Source organism: Anabrus simplex, chromosome X, assembly GCF_040414725.1.
Source record: "Anabrus simplex isolate iqAnaSimp1 chromosome X, ASM4041472v1, whole genome shotgun sequence".
Classification (NCBI taxonomy): domain Eukaryota; kingdom Metazoa; phylum Arthropoda; class Insecta; order Orthoptera; family Tettigoniidae; genus Anabrus; species Anabrus simplex.
Genome location: NC_090279.1, coordinates 93,167,837 through 93,183,256, shown reverse-complemented (window position 1 = coordinate 93,183,256; position 15,420 = coordinate 93,167,837).

The following is a 15,420-nucleotide window of genomic DNA, read 5'->3' as shown; positions in this document are numbered from 1 at the left end:
TAGTTCTGAGGACCGACATGAATATTTCTTGCCACTAGTTGTGAAAGTACAGTAGGAACAAGTCAGTGCATCACATAAGAGCCGAGAAGACTCTAACCACTCACAAAATCAAATAAACCATTCAGGATTCATAGTTTCCATCACAAATCTGGTTTGAAGTCAAACCTTAGGCTATGACTAGCCATCGCATGACCTGCTGATACAAGGGCTTGGTTAAGAGCACCAATCCGAGACTATACAATCATTTCCCATGGATTATCAAAGATCATTTCACACAGTAACCAACAAGGGTGTAACAGAAAAAAATTAATTAGCAATGTCACAACTACAGTTCAAAAACACTACTGCATTAAATGTTTTAAAACAGGACATACACTTGTGGCACTTTGTAAGGTCAGTGACAATAATTACAATTTTGAAAGAATATTATATCACTACGTTATTTACCTATTATTATTATTATTATTATTAGCATAGGGCAACAAGTTAGATACATATATACAAATATATAGTATTTACAAATGTACACAGACAAGAAACATGTTTTATAGCAGAATATCCAGTTGAGTGATCCTCTGTATGGCTTCCTCTGTTGGTTCCAAAAAGTCACTCGGGCTGCCTGTGTAGGAACGTCGTGTACATTCACTTACAATATGGGGATCATCTGTCGAGATGCACCACAGTCGCACTCTGGAAATGAGATATATTTCCACTTATAAAGGGCATCCCTGCGCCGTCCTTGATTTGTTCTCACCCAATTCAGAGTGGTCCAAATCTTACGCGGTAGATGATGTTCACCAGAAAAGATGTTGTGTAAGGAACAGTCTGTGGCAACTTTCCAGCGACTTCTCCATTCTTCTAAAGGGTGAAAATTCCCATCAGCCGATGCGACAGCATCATGCAAAGATGGATGCCGTGACTCCAACCTCGTTACCTTGAGAACAGGAATATCATCCAAAACAGGCAGTTGAGGCTTCATTTCTATCTTCTTGAACTCTCGGATGAAAGCATTTTATCTTTTTAAAACAGGTGGCATTATACCTGACAGAATTCGGAGCCAATAAAGGGATGTGGACTGGATAGTACCAGATATTAACCACAAGCTAACATTCAGTTGAGTACCAATTAGTCTTGTATATGAGCTATCCAGCCACACTGGTGCACAGTACTCACCACACGAGAATACCAGTCCCAAAGCAGATCATAAAGTCTTTGCTGATGAACCCCAACTTGAGCCATACAATTTCTGAAGGATAATAGTACGTGTTTTGAGCTTTTTTGACAGATTCATAAGATGTTGTTTGTAAGATAGTGTGCGATCAAGTGTAATCCACAAATATTTGGGATAGCTGCTATGCCGAAGTTCTTGGTGACAAAAACGTATGTGAAGTTTAATGCCAGCTTGGCGATTATTCAGGTGAAAACATGACACTTCTGTTTTGTTAGAGTTAGGACACAGTTGCCATTTCTTGAAGTACGTTTCAAGTGAAATGAGGTCTCTTTGTAGCACTTCTTCTGTCACACTAAGGTATTGATTTTGAGTGGCTAGTGTTATAATATCAGCATAACAAAATGTTTGCAATGATGTTTCTGGGAGATCGGATATATACAAATTGAACAGTAGGGGAGACAGTACCGATCCTCGAGGTAATCCATTTTTGAGCTTCCTTTCTCTACTCATACTATTTCCCATACACACTCGAAATCTTCTGTCATTGAGCATATTGCTTATAACCTGCACGATGGTCCTACGGGGTGCAATTCGGAGAAGCTTGTAAATTAATCCCTCCCTCCAGACTGCGTCAAATGCTGCTGTAAGATCAATGAATACAGCTGAGGTCTTGAGTTGTTTCTGGAAACCTGCTTCCATGTGGAATGTCAGTGAAAGCACTTGTTCGCAGCAGCTGCGATTTGGCCTGAATCCAGCTTGATCAACTGTAATATGCTGAAAAATTGTTGCGCTGATTCTGTTGTGGAATAGCCTCTCAAAAAGAAGGGCAACTGATCTATAACTGCTTGGGTCTTTGGCAGGCTTACCTGGTTTCAAGATGGAAATCACTTTCGTTCGTTTGAATTCTGCCGGGAGTTGTCTGTTCTGTAGAAGGTCGGTAAAAAACTTAACAGCCAACTTCTTGCATTCTTCCCTAAATGAATGCGAAATTCTGGATGAATGTCGTCAAAATCTGGAGCTGTACTTGGTTTAACGTCTTTGAGAGCAGCATTGATTTCTTGCACTGTAAGCGGTTGTGAATACCTTGATGTGCGTGGTGTTCTTGATTCCAGAGTTTGGAGCTGGCGCCGTATGTATTTGGTATGTTTCTTATCTGATGGAGTTTTGGAAGTTGTGACGATGTGAGATGTTACTTCATCCGGAGTAACTCCAGGCTGTTGCTTCACCAAAGGTGTCCTTCCTCCAAGTTTTCTGCGGTGCCCCCAAGATCTTCTACTGGAATGAGTTAGGTCGATATTCTCCACTGTCTCAATCCACCGTTCTCTCCGGGTAGTATCCATGCTGGAAAGAAGTCCATCAGCTATGTCTTCATCACCAGTATGCCGATATTCGTTATAGAGTGCAACAGTCTCTACATTCCAACCAGGGATGTATTCTTTTCTATTGCATACTCTTCTTAGCCGCCATCATAACTGCATCTACGAAACGCTTGTAATTGTGCTTGGGAGCAATCCACCGAACACATTTATCCAGTTCAGTGGTGAATGTTGACGAATTTGCTTTTCTGAAGTTCCTCCGAGCATGTGGTATTGACCGTACAACATGAATTTTGATGCCAATGTCCACTACAATGGGGCCATGTTGACTGTGGGGAAAATGTCTTAACACTTTACGACTGGTATGTAAGGGCTGTCCTGCATCATTGCAGCTAACAAATCACGTCAGAATTGAAATCCCTACTTCATGCAGCTGACTGGAAAGTACCAAGATCTTTTGGGTCAAAACCCAGATGGAGATTGTTCATTTCTGTCTATTCTACGAGTTTCTTTCCACATTCATTGTCATCCGAGTACTTCCATAGTTCGTGATGGCTGTTGAAGTCGCCTATATAAACTGCACGGTGTTGAGCAGTCGGGAGTATGGTACCTGACCACTGTGCGTTTGGGGGTTTATAAATGTTAAAAATAGTAACATGTGCCACTCGCACAGCAACACAATGGATGTCTTCGTCTTCGTTTTGAAAGAGCAGTGAGGCATCTTGCATATTATTACGAACATAAGTAGCTATACCATGTGCACTGTGAAATGTTGCACCAAGAGCTGTGTAACCATTAATGCGGCCCCTTTTCCGAAACTCTTCTTCAATGGCTGTATGGATTTCATGTATACCGACAACATCTTTATTATTATTCAGGATAAATTTGGACAGGTAGTCACATTTTGCTCTGCTGATGCTTTCTACGTTAAGCTCGAAAACATGGATGAAAGGTACGATGTTTCTTGTCTGGTAGCTCTGAGAAGAGCCATTTCCATGAAATACTTCTGCCATTGCTGGAGGATCTTTAAAATGATAGGTCCAGCAGCCACAGTTATTGCTTTCTTAGCACCACCCGGGGGTCACGTGTAGGGCACTTTGAGGGTAAACCTACGGACGTGAAGCAATAATGTACCGCCTATTTATCTACTTTTATGAGATAATAAATTCACTTACTTGAAGAATTCTGAATTTTTTTAGGCAACCTGCACAAATTTAAAACTCCACTTGTACCTGTCCATTTTATTAATTAATACTAATTGTGTAAGTATGTTTGCAATCAACACACTAGAAGCACCTGACTGACAATGAACACTAAAATGAAATAGAAAGTGTGACCACATCACTGGAATGAACATAAATTCAATAGCACAATTTTTTTATGCTCACAACAATGCACAAGTTTTATTTGAAAACTATGATACCGAAGATGTAGCATAACTGACCTCAAAGTTTCATTTCTACAACACAATATCTGCTTTGGCGTCCACAAATGGAGGAATCTGACTTAACACATACGAGAACAGAAATGATCAGAAAAAAGGAATCTAACCAAATAATTTCAAAATGACATTCTTTGAGTCATCACATTATTGAACTCAGCCATCATTATATTGATTAATGAAACTGATTATGTTAGTTTTAAATATTTTTTGTTTACAATGTACATAAAACTTAACAATTTCGAATTTGTAGATTTAATTTTTAATCTACAAATATCGCTTTTTCTGTGTGTCACTGTTGGCATGAACGTATAAAAATATTACTCAGAATATCTGGAAGCGGGGAGTCCGGTGCCTTGGGGTCTACCTGAGACTTGTTCTCACACAAAACTGTCGCTTCGGTGACATCAATCATTACGATGGATTGCGAAAGCACAAGAAGAAACCCACTTAAGTGGCAAATGCAGCGCATCAATGCGATCTCATTAGGAGGAATATCTGGAAGCAATAGTTTCATATAGCATTTCAGATGATACGAATGTGATGAACAAATGATGCAGGGAAAGTGAAAGGAAGAACACTTTTTCATGGTTGCTTAAAGGTACTGTAAACAAATACACTTCAAAAATATCTAGCTTTACCAGAGATTCTTTTTGTAGATATATATTGAATAAAACTACGAGTACATGATGGAACATTAAAAATGATCTTAAAGTTCCTGAATATTTTAGATAATTTTAACCAATAGAATTTTCAGATATTAGTGTTTAAATGTAACCTTGTAGAGACAGGATTGAACTGATGAAAATGGCCACTTTTGGAGATAAACCAACCACTACTGAACACAACAGTGAACAGGTACAACATATTCCATATTGTATAGGACTTGTAGTATACGTACTTTGTTTCTTCTTTGATGTATGGCAACAGCTGATCATCGGTTTGTTCCTCTATGAATATTTCCTCCTTAGTATCTTCGGAAGGCTGTCAGTAAGAAATAAGAAAAGTAGAATAAAGAATTAAGGAAATAAAAATATATAGGCCTAAAATAGAAACAGCTGAGAAAATAAATCTCATAGTGGCACAAGAAGAGTATAATTAATTTATCTCCCATTTAAAAAATATATAATGGGAAGGAACAATCAAATGAAAATCCCATTAAATGCAAGAGAGGTGTCTAGCTTGGTGGCAAATGGTACCCAAAAATACATTATTATCAAGCACTAAATTTTAAAAGAACAGAGAAGAAGACAATTTCCTATAAACAGTATTATAAAATTTTCGCTATTTTTTTTTCTATTAAGCACACAGCTCATCCTTAATAAATGTATAGAATTTACAAACTCTTGCTCATATTTTCAGTTTCACAAACATAGTCAACACACATACCACTTGTGCAACTACTTCAAATAATACTATACAAATTCTATTAGGTTAAAATTTACATTGCATTTACTTATTTTATTTTATTTTTTACCCTTTTTGGGACCTAACGTGCACAATGACCTGCTGTGTTTTAACCTGAGTCCCTTTTGCCAATGCTTTTCAAGCAATTGATGAGATATAAGAACATGAAAAGGAACACACTGTTGGACAGCAGTAGACACAGTAGCATAGAAAGGGAGGAACATTGCAAATTTGTAAATTTAAAATCACCTACATATTTGTGAATATTCAGCAGAGTATATGTACACATACGTGTATGTGAACATGTACAATTTTAGGAAAATAAATAATAGTAAGCAGTATCTCCAAATCATGGCCCAATACCATTCCTTGCTTCTGTTTCTCTTTCTGTTGATCTATAATTCCACAATGACTAGCCATTTTCTTCATCCTCTTATATTCATATTCCCCTGTTCCCATCTTCCTACATATGACTGGGCTGCCTATGTATGCTCTTCGGATCTAGGATCGAGGTGGCCCTTACTTCTTCGCAGCTTCTCTGTATGCCCTTCACCAAGAATCCCTTTAAGAGACTTATCAAGCTTATCGGCATTGTAATTACGTTAGACAATGCTTCCAAATTTATGCTTATATTCTTGCAACACATTCCGAAGTAACCCCATGAAAGAACCTTACTCAGAAGAATAGCCAAAGACATGATTCTTGAGGTGATCAAGCTAATGCAAGTTGACCTAACAGCACTTCAGTTAGAGTAAAATAATTCACTTCAACTAACATTTCTTGACAATGTGAACATTTGGTACCACACGATACAACAAGCAACGTCTCTCACTGAGGGACAAAGAAAAAGAGACAACAATCAAGAAAGAGGTTTATCACAATAGTTCTATGAATTTTGACTATCCTACATCCACACAGATCTATCCATATTAAGAAACAAAGTACACATATATGTGAAGATAAACCGACGTCCAGAATTATCGCATGGAATATATGGAAGAGAAGTGTACGAAAATACTAATCAATTGCAGGGTATATGCTGTAAACAGAAATCATGGATCAAAGGTATCTGGGCATAGAGAAATACTCACAGGTCAATTTATCTAGAAAAGTGAGGAGACAGGGTTGGATCAAACACATTTCAATGACACATGGGTGAAATATCAATTAAGAAATAGTAAATATAATGATTATCATTATTTTACTGTAAAACCAATTATAGTATTAACATTAACAGCTAAAAGATAGCTGGGCATCTCAGAGAAGTTAACTGTTAACAATGTAGAATGACACTACATAAGCACAGTACAAGTCTACAGATAGTTTCACCTTAAAGTTCTACACAACACTTTATACTGAAAATGCAGTTTTCACACCACTCACAGGATTTCTACAAACCAATTTTACTAATTCCGCATCAATATATCGAAATAATACACTTTTAATACTTCTGCATCATTTATACAGCAGTGTATACTGTGGAAAGAAATCTTTCACCTACAACATTTGTAACCGAAGATGGCATAACTGGAGTTAAAATTGAGATTGCCGCAAAAGACTAATTTAATTCGGTCAGTGGGTCATTTACAACAGCTGTGGTGAAGGCCAGGATCTGATAACACTGGAGAAATTCGCCTTTACGCTCATTGCTGCATGGCCGTGTGGCGATCCACTCCTTTTCTCTTATTGGTCAGGAGGTTAGCATGCGACGGATATGAACAGTTAACATTTTCAAGGCTAACACCACCCGGCAAGTTTTCAGAACTCTTCACAAGAACAGTTTTGAACCATGATACTTTAAGAAGACGTGAAAAAAATTATGATTGGTTTCCAACTAATCACACTTTCTAGGCCGAGAACTGATAAAAGCAGTGTGTAATCGACGCTCAACTTACTCAGCTCCTACACTACTGATTTCATACTGCTCTACTTTTAGCACAACTTCACTTCGCTTTCCCACTACAATTCTACAAGATATTCTTCGCCAAGAGACGTTTATTAGTCGTGATGTCTCATAAAAGGAACACTTTATTTCGTCTTCTACAAGACATAACCACGACTATATTAATTCCAGAACACGTGTGGTATGCATAAATCATCTGAACCCGCAAGTTAAGTGTTGACTGACATTTAAATAGGCATGGTTGGAACACATATCAATGTGCTGCTTTAGTTACACACACAGCGAGAGAGAGAGAGAGAGAGAAAGCCTACTGTTACGAGAAGCCTGCAAGACAAGGAACAAGGGGAATCATCATGCTGCTTGCAAGAGGAATCTTTACTTTCATCATGGTGCACCTTGCAAGGGATATTTCTTCCGGAATGTCTAACTTAAAGGGAAGATCCCACCAAACCCTAAAGGGTGGTAAAGGGACCAATCATGAGACGTTGCCAGCCAGGAATAAATCAACTTCAATCATAAAATTTTAAGTAATTTTTTAAATATTAATTTCATTTCCAGAGGGACTTCATTCTTGAAATAATATTTTCTATTACCTTCTGCTGTTGCAGATTCTTATCGCTTCTGATCTACTTATTGATGTTGGTAAATTTTGTGAATGATTGAAATACACTCATGTCCATAAAATCCAGAACACCTTGAAAGACTAGAGATAGGAAGTCTATATTCATAGGACATGTGCATTAGTATGTTCTGAAGAAAGGTCCACATTGATATCTCTGCGCAACACCGACTGGTAAATTGTGCCTGCTGTATTTTTAGTCTTAAGGTCTGTAAACTGTGCTTAAATGTAGCTGCGTATGCTTTTATAATATACTTTATATTAGGCTTATACCTTGTCAAATTAAGTAATATAGACCTAAAGACTAAAAACAACGCAATATGACAAAGTCATTCTAGGAACTTCTTTTACTCGTAAGACTTGAACGTTAATGATATAATTCAAGATCATATGTACATAGCAAAGTTTTATCATACGTTGTGATCCTTTTAATGTGTTCAAAAAGTGGTATCTTTTTAATATATAATAGTTTTCTAAACTTAGACATAAAAAACAGTATTATTCACTCTGAAACATATTACCTAATGTCAGTCAAATATGAAATGTTTATGGGAAAGGTACAACTGTAACGTTCCAGACGTTACAGTGTAATTATGTTAATTTTATTATGTGTAATTAATTCAGGAATTTAACGTCATGATATTTATTTGGTATGTAATTGTATTATAATTCATGTTTAATCATTTGCTCACTATCATTTCATTACTTTGTAACTACGACTTATAAACGAGGGCTGAATATCCTAATATTCACTTAGATTCTTGCGACAGTTGGTTAAAATTAACTTGCAGTAGATTTCAGTTATCTTGCCACATCACCGAGGAGGAAGGAAGGACAAATTTAGACACCAAGTTCTGGGAAAAGCGAGCACGTGTTCACGCGTCCTAACGTAAGCTACCGTATTTCGACCAGAATTATTCGAACTGATCAACGCCTATATTTTCAAAGGAGCGTCATGTTGCCATGGATACTGATTGAAAGGACGAATAGAAGAACAGTTGATATCTTGTGTGGGACCCATCTACTCTAAAATCTAGAGTGGGGAGAGAAGTGTCATCTGATTGGACCACGTGTAGCGGCCTGTAATTAGCGCGAGAGAAGGTTATAAAAGGGCGTGTTGGAGCTCCTGGAGGGTCTCTCTACAACGTCTTATTCGCTTCTGCGAGTCTCTCTACATTATTCTACGAGTTATTCTACAGCTTCTACTTGATTTTCTACTTGATTCTGCGTCTCGATACTTAGAAATTCTGAATGAGGGGTATAGCCACTCTCATGAGGAAGTACGTACAGCACGGCTATAAGACCGGTTTGAACCAGTCTAAGTCAATAGATAGTTTTAATCTAGATAGAAATGAAACTTCAGAGAACATTTTCAGTAAAGTTGGAAGGATTCTTAATTGAGTATCCTCTCCATATAACCCAAGGTGGTTCTTCTAACTATGACTTAGGGCTTATCTCCAATATATGGGATAAAGCATAATAGGGAGTGTTAGTTTTGAAGTCATCTTCCAATTAGTGGTGGGTGCAATTGGCAAGGCAGGAATGGTACTGAGCTGCAGATGAAGAGATCTCAAAGACGAACGGTGATGTTCCCGCTACAAGGAGGGAAGCTTTCCAAGGACCAGCAGAACAAGACGACATGGTGAGCAAGCGAGTTAACGATATTGCAAGTTTTCGCGAAGTAGAGTCATTCAATTTTTTATTAAATTCATTTTCTATGTTAAATTCAGTTCTCGTTAAACCGTCGTCATTCATCTTAAATATAATAAATAGTATTTTTCTAGTTCATTGTAATCAATCTGCCTTAATTAGCCTTTTGATTTCTAATTCTCCTGCTTAATGATTAGTGCACTATCACCTCACCCCTGTGATAAGAGTCTGTCCAAGCTTGATTATAAATTTTATCTTTAAGTCCTCAACTTAAAGATTGGCGCCCTTTGCTTGCTTGGTTGCATTTCTCATTTGATGATTGTTCTCCGAGAGGGGAAGTCACACAACTATTAAATAAATGTATTCTAATATGAATGTACATGACAGCTGAGGATGACGTGTGAAGAGTCGAAACAGGTCCTGTTGTTAAGAAGAAAATTTTAATAAATTAGTATTGATTAGGTGGATCTCTTTCTTTCTATGACATATTTAGTTCATCTATATGAGTTGAGAAACTAAGCTCTTGGCACTAAGATGACATAAGTGAAGTGTGCTTTTATGTCTATTTAGGGCTGACTGGACAATGTGAGTTGTAACTTCAAGGAGGGGGAGATTAGGGTGAATGGACTAGCAGATAGACAGGTTGATGGGATAGGTGGGGAAGAGGAAGTGTGGCAAGGGAAAATATTGCTATGGTCAGAGGGATTATGGCTGTTTGTGGTATGCATTGCCAATTGCTGAAATGAAACTAAAACACAGCATGTGACTACACCCTATTAATGGTCAGCAATTAACATATTTTAGGTAATTAAATTGTCAGTAATAATAATAGTGATAATGTGCAACAGCAGATTAGGCATACAGAATACTCAAGTAGGAGGTTTTTCTACGTAGTGTTGACGTTAGAGCTATGTACACGTAATATGGAGGCCTGACTTAAAAGAGAACGAGTTAGGAAAATTTTATTAAAGAGTACGTAGATCGACAGGTGGTAGGATAAGAAGACACGTTAAGTGAATAGATATTTAGACAGATAGATAAATACAGTAAATGGATAGTAGATAGATAGACAAATTTACTTGAAAAAATAAAAAAGGTAGCTCCTCAGCTGTGACTTACGGTAAACGATGGGTTTGGACTCACATAGTCAAGTGATCAAATAGCACTGCAAGAGAAGCTTATGCCATAGGAAGTTCCTTTAACTGGCACACTTTTAATTTCATCCCATCAGCCTTCTTGATTATGATGTCTCCTGAGTCAGTCCAAGTGTTTCTAAGACCAAAACACTGGATTGCTGTCGTCATGATGGACATTCTGGTAGCTGTAAGATCTTCACAGATTGTTGTGGATGAGCCTTTCAGTTTCCTTTTCCTAGTGAAGACATTCTGCCATGAGTGATAAGACACAAATTTGAATAGGATAGATCTTGTTTCCCATGGTGATCAAGGACCTAGTCTGTGACATCTATCAATATCATTAAGTATAACATATGCACCTACTGCTTTGCACACGCTGAGCACTAGTTCATCTCAGTTTTCGTTCAAACATTCGGGGATGCCGAAAATCTTACATTATTCCTCCTGCCGTATTGCTCCAATGAATAACATTTGGAGTCCATATCCTCCTTCATTTTGTGGATTTCCACCTCCTTTTCATCAAGATTTTCTCTGATTAACTCTGAAAATGCTTCGACATTAAATATTAAACTTTTTTCAAGTTCTCTTATAACCATTTCTGTTATGCAGGTCAAAATGGCCTGCACAATTTTTTTTAAGGAAATTGTCCAAGTTAATAAAGTCGTCCAGCGTGCACTTCATGAGGTGGTCTACGTTGGCATCATTGGTAGTGGCTGGGCTTCTAAGTCTGTAGTTTTGGCGGCCCATTTTGTTTACAATGCAAATTTGGAAGAAAAAGAACAATACCGACAAAATGTGTTGGTGTTGTTGTTTGAATCATCAGTCCATAGACTGGTTTGATGCAGCTCTCCATGCTACCCTATCCTGTGATAACCTTTTCATTTCTACGTAACTATTGCATCCTACATTTGCTCTAATCTGTTTGTCATATTCATACCTTGGTCTACCCCTACCGTTCTTGCCACCTACACTTCCTTCGAAAACCAACTGAACAACTCCTGGGTGTCTTAAGATGTGTCCTATCATTCTATCTCTTCTTCTCGTCAAATTTAGCCAAATCGATCTCCTCTCACCGATTCGATTCAGTATCTCTTCATTCGTGATTCGATCTATCCATCTCACCTTCAGCATTCTTCTGTAACACCACATTTCAAAAGCTTCTATTCTCTTTCTTTCTGAGCTAGTTATCGTCCATGTTTCACTTCCATACAATGCCACGCTCCACACAAAAGTCTTCAAAAACACCTTTCTAATTCCAATATCAATGTTTGAAATGAGCAAATTTCTTTTCTTAAGAAAGCTCTTCCTTGCTTGTGCTAGTCTGCATTTTATGTCCTCCTTACTTCTGCCATCATTGGTTATTTTACTACCCAAGTAACAGTATTCATCTACTTCCTTTAAGACTTCGCTTCCTAATCTAATATTTCCTACATCACCTGCCTTCGTTCGACTGCACTCCATTACTTTTGTTTTGGACTTATTTATTTTCATCTTGTACTCCTTACCTAAGATTTCATCCATACCATTCTGCAACTTCTCGAGATCTTCTGCAGTCTCAGATAAAATAACAATATCATCGGCAAATCTCAACGTTTTGATTTCCACTCCTTGGACTGTGATTCCCTTTCCAAATTTCTCTTTGATTTCCTTTACTGCCTGTTCTATGTAAACATTGAAAAGGAGAGGAGACAAAGTGCAGCCTTGCCTCACTCCTTTCTGGATTGCTGCTTCTTTTACAAACCCCTCGATTCTTATCACTGCAGACTGATTTTTATACAGGTTGTAGATAATTCTTCGTTCACGGTATCTGATCCCTATCATCTTCAGAATCATAAATAGCCTGGTCCAATCAACATTATTGAATGCCTTTACTAGATCTACGAATGCCATGTACGTGGGCTTGTCCTTCTTGATTCGATCCTCTAAGATCAGACGTAAAGTCAGGATTGCTTCACATGTTCCTACATTTCTTCTGAAGAAAAATTGATCTTCCCCCAACTCAGCTTCAACTTGTTTTTCCATTCTTCTGTAAATAATACGTGTAAAAATTTTGCAGGCATGAGATACTAAACTAATAGTGCGGTAGTTTTCACACCTGTCAGCACCGGCTTTCTTGGGAATAGGTATAACAACATTCTGCCGAAAATCGGATGGGACTTCTCCTGTCTCATACATCTTGCACACTAAATGAAATAACCTTACCATGCTGGTTTCTCCTAAGGCAGTCAGTAATTCAGAGGGAATATCATCAATTCCAGGTGCCTTGTTCCTATTGAGGTCACTCACAGCTCTGTCAAACTCTGACCTCAAAATTGGGTCTCCCATTTCATCAGCATCAACAGCCTCTTCATGTTCCAGAACGAAATTATCTACATCGTTACCTTGATACAACTGTTGGATATGCTCCTGCCATCTTTCTGCTTTGTCTTCTTTCCCTAGAAGTGGCTTTCCATCTGAGCTCTTAATATTCATGCACCTAGATTTCCTTTCTCCAAAGGTTTCCTTGATTTTCCTGTATGCAGCATCTACCTTTCCCAGGACCATACAGCCTTCGACATCCTTGCACTTCTCCTTCAGCCATTCTTCCTTAGCTACCTTGCACTTTCTATCCACTTCATTCTTTAATCGCCTGTATTCTTTTCTGCCCTCTTCATTTCTAGCATTCTTGTATTTTCGTCGTTCATCAATCAGGTCTAGTATCTCCTGAGTTATCCACTGATTCTTAGTTGATCTTTTCTTCCTTCCTAACATATCTTCAGCAGCCCTACTGACTTCATTTTTCATGATTCTCCACTCTTCCTCTACTGTGTTTCCTTCGGCCTTTTCATTTAGTCCTTGTGCAACATGTTCCTTGAAACAAAATCCATCACAACTTGTCTAGATCCCATCTTTTTGCATTCTTTCCTTTCTTCAATTTCTTCAACTTCAGACGGCATTTCATGACCAACAAGTTGTGGTCAGAGTCCACGTCTGCTCCTGGGAAAGTTTTGCAATCCAACACCTGGTTTCTGAATCTCTGCCTAATCATAATGAAGTCTATTTGATTCCTTCCAGTGTCTCCAGGTCTCGTCCACGTATACAGCCGTCGTTTGTGGTGTTTGAACCAAGTATTGGCGAGGACTAAATTATGGTCAGTGCAGAATTCAACCAGCCGACTTCCTCTTTCGTTCCTTTGTCCCAATCCAAATTCTCCTACTGTGCTACCTTCTCTTCCTTGGCCTAACACTGCGTTCCAGTCTCCCATCACAATTAGATTCTCGTTACCTTTGACATATTGTATTAAATCTTCTATCTCCTCATATATTCTTTGAATTTCTTCATCATCCGCTGAACTAGTAGGCATATAGACCTGCACTATTGTGGTGGGCATTGGTTTGGTGTCTATCTTGGCGACAATAATTCTTTCACTATGCTGGTCGTAGTAGCTTATCCGCTGCCCTACTTTCTTATTCATTATTAAACCAACCCCTGCATTACCCCTGTTTGATTTCGTGTTGATAATTCGGTAGTCGCCTGACCAAAAATCCTGTTCTTCCTGCCAACGTACTTCACTTATACCAACTACATCTAACTTTAGCCTATCCATCTCCCTTTTCAGATTCTCTAACCTACCACAACGATTCAAACTTCTAACATTCCACGCTCCGACTCGCAGAATGTCAGTATCCATCTTCCTGATGATCGCCCCCTCTCGTGTAGTCCCCACCCGGAGATCCGAATGGGGGACTAGTTTACCTCCGGAATATTTTACCCGGGAGGAAGCCATCATCAGTCCATCATTCATACAGAGAGAGCTGCATGTCCTCGGGAGGTGGTTACGGCTGTAGTTTCCAGTTGCTTTCAGCCGTGTAGCAGTATCAACACAGCTAAGCCATGTTGAGTATTATTACAAGGCCGTATCAGTCAATCATCTAGACTGCCGCCCTTGCAACTACCGAAAGGCTGCTACCCCCCTTTCGATGAACCATTCGTTAGTCTGGTCTCTCAACAGATACCCATCCGATATGGTTGCACCTGCGGCTCGGCTATCTGCATCATTGGGACACGCAAGCCTCCCCACCGCGGCAAGGTCACATGGTTCGCAGAGGAGGAGTATTAGAATATGTTGGTACGATTCATAAATACAAACGTAACACTGCCGCAAGTTTTTATCACTTCCACTGCTGTATAACACCCCCAAATCACTTGATTACTGAGGAGCCTCACTCACCCACGTCCGTGACGAACCATTTGATCAGATAGGTTAGAAACTCAACATGGCGCGGCCCGAAGGGTGTCACGATGCATTACTCATTTGCACAAGGTTTACCTACAACAGCACATTTAATAATTGTAATAATAATAATAATAATAATAATAATAATAATAATAATAATAATAATAATAATAATAATAATCGCAATAGCAATGAGCACTTGAATGAGTACTAAGTTTTTTGTCAGTGTTTTTTGTCTCTTTTTACATTTTACGAGGTAGTGACTATCGCACACGTCATTACATAGTAAACAAACAGAGTCATCTGTTGTCTATGTGCATATTTCACTGTGGAAGCCATATATTTAAGCTATTAGAAAGCTGAAAACGCAATATAGGCCTCTCCATTCAGCAACAACACAGAATATACAATAGTAAGCAAATCAAATCATTGAAAATTGGATCAACCGATCAGAGCGCTATAGGCTACCCATATAGCTACTGAAGCTATTGGTTACTTCACATTCAATATCACACTTGGTTTTGTTTGAATGTTTATTCAGTTTCCTTCACAATTTATTCC